Genomic DNA, 2,499 nt, shown 5'->3' with positions numbered 1-2,499 from the left:
TATAAAAGAAGAAAAAGAGATTGGGTTTATACCCCGCCCTTCACTACCCAAAGGTGTCTCAGAGCGGCTTACAAACTCCTTTCCCTTCCCCTCCCCACAACAAACACCCTGTGAGGTAGGTGGGGCTCAGAGAGCTCTTGACAGAAACTGCTCTTTTTCAAGAACAGCTCTTATCAGAACTTTTATACCCCGCCCTTCACTACCCAAAGGTGTCTCAGAGCGGCTTACAAACTCCTTTCCCTTCCCCTCCCCACAACAAACACCCTGTGAGGTAGGTGGGGCTCAGAGAGCTCTTGACAGAAACTGCTCTTTTTCAAGAACAGCTCTTATCAGAACTACGGCTTGGCCAAGGTCATCCAGCCAAGTGCAAGTGGAGGAGTGGGGAATCAAACCCGGTTCTCCCAGATTAGCACTTAACCACTACACCAAACTGGCTCACACGTTTTTGTCTTAGCTCAGGAAGAATGGCTCCAGAGCAAATTAATGTATGCAGTAGCCAAATAACTTGCTCACAATTCTAATGCCAGTAGCTCACAAAGTGGAATTTTTGCTCACAGGACTCCACAGCTTAGAGGGAGCATTGCTTACAGCTTTTCTCCTGCCCACAGATATCAGTTCCCAGGCATAAAGTGAATGTTGTGGAAGGAGGACTCCATGGCATTGTACTCCATTGAAATCACTGTTCTCCCCAGATGTGGTGCTCTCATGTATCTCAATGGAGTCCAGGCATTCCAATAAGGTCGCTATCGTGCTGTTTTGGTATTGTGTTATAGAGCTATAGCACTCTTAAAAGAAGGTTAAAAAAAAAGACAGAGATTGCCCGCATGGGCGAAAAAGGATGGGAAAACCTCATCGGAGGAAGTGCTACGGGGGCATTTTACACAGCACCCCGTAGCGCTTCAGGAACAGTATAGAAAATTGAAGACCACTTGGAAGCAGTTTGCAGGTAAAACGGCTCAGGAACGCTTCCTTAACGGGACAGGAGCGCTTGTGTCTGAAAGGGTCAATATATTCTGTTAGGGAACTGTTACTAAAACGGTTCTGTCTGAAATGTCAGTACAGAAACCGTTAGTGAACAGTTCCTGAAACAGAACATATCAGCTGTCTGAAATTCCTCACAGAGTTTGCTTTCCTTTGGCTTTTATTTTAAAACAGTACATTTTGAGACTCTGGATAGTAAAGCTATTCTTGAAAGTGTGCAAGCAATACCTGGTGAAACCTCACAAGCCAAATGGGTTGTTGAATAAGTCCCCCCAGGGGTCTCTGGGAGGGGGTTTCAAGATCCCTGCAAAGCTCTTTGTTCCCTGCCCGTGAGTAGTGAAAGTAACATCAGCTATGCAGAATAGTTTAAAAGGCAGTATCAGTTATACAAAATATGACACAAAGTTGCTTTATTTTTTGCAAAATGTATATCATTTGCAGAAATCTCTCCCGGTCACAGAATTTGCGTTATGTGGGAATGCCAGTTTGGAAATTTCAGCTGATGGAAACCTTTGTCTGGTGTCAACAGAAGAATAGTGTCTAGATCACACAAAGTGATAGTGCCACTTTACTCTGTTTTGGTTAGACCTCACCTAGAGTATTGTGTTCAGTTTGGGGCACCACAATTTAAGAAGGACATAGACAAGCTGGAATGTGTCCAAAGGAGGGCAACGAAAATCGTGAGGGGTCTGGAGACGAAGTCCTATGAGGAAAGGTTGAAAGAGCTGGGTATGTTTTGCCTGGAGAGGAGACGACTGAGAGGTGATATGATAACCATCTTCAAGTATTTGAAGGGCTGTCATATAGAGGATGGTACGGAGTTGTTTTCTGTTGCCCCAGAAGGTCAGACCAGAACCAATGGATTGAAATTAAATCAGAAGAGTTTTTGGCTAAACATTAGGAAGAACTTCCTGAGAGAGCGGTTTCCAGGGAAATACTGATTGCCACTTTGGGGTCAGGCAGCAATTTTTCTCCAGGCCAGTTTGGCTGGGAATCCTGGAGGTTTTTTTGTCACCTTCTGGGCGTGGAACAGCAGCCACTGGGTGTGTGTGTGAGGGGGAGGTATTTTTGAATTTTCTGCATTGTGCAGGGAGTTGGACTACATGACCCTGAAGGTCCCTTCCAACTCTATGATTCTATGATTCTATTTGCAAGTGGGAGTTCACTATGACAACACGGGAGCAATTTGCACTGGAATCCAGGTTTAAGGCACTAGCACTTATCCTATAAAATATTAAATGGTCAACGTCTTGTCTATATCAGCAAGTACCTACAACTCATACGAAGTTCCCTGTGCTTTGGTACATTTTGTTAGTTTTTGTCCTATGATCAGCCATCTTTTTTTTAATCTGAAAGGATACAAATGCTTAACAAATAAAACACTATAGTCAAGCACTTCATAACATTCTAGACTGCTCCAAAATTCGTACAGCTGGGCCTTCACCCTCAACACCCTCCTCTGTCTTCAACATCACGTCTCGTTTGGCTCTAAATTTGGCAGGAGTCCCTGGCTCTTCC

General features: G+C 44.3%; 1 protein-coding gene across 1 annotated transcript in view; it reads right to left on the bottom strand.

The window, feature by feature from the left end:
• Positions 1–2,499, bottom strand: part of LOC107118597 (ankyrin-3) — a gene marked incomplete at its 3' end in the record, with an annotated part of 148,019 nt that overhangs the window by 55,690 nt on the left and 89,830 nt on the right. The gene's annotated exons all lie outside the window — the stretch shown is intronic.

The sequence above is a fragment of the Gekko japonicus genome, unplaced genomic scaffold (genome assembly GCF_001447785.1).
Source record: "Gekko japonicus isolate JY-2015 unplaced genomic scaffold, Gekko_japonicus_V1.1 scaffold3188, whole genome shotgun sequence".
NCBI lineage: Eukaryota > Metazoa > Chordata > Lepidosauria > Squamata > Gekkonidae > Gekko > Gekko japonicus.
The sequence above is the reverse complement of the archived record's forward strand: the minus strand, read 5'-3'. Positions and strand labels throughout refer to the sequence as shown.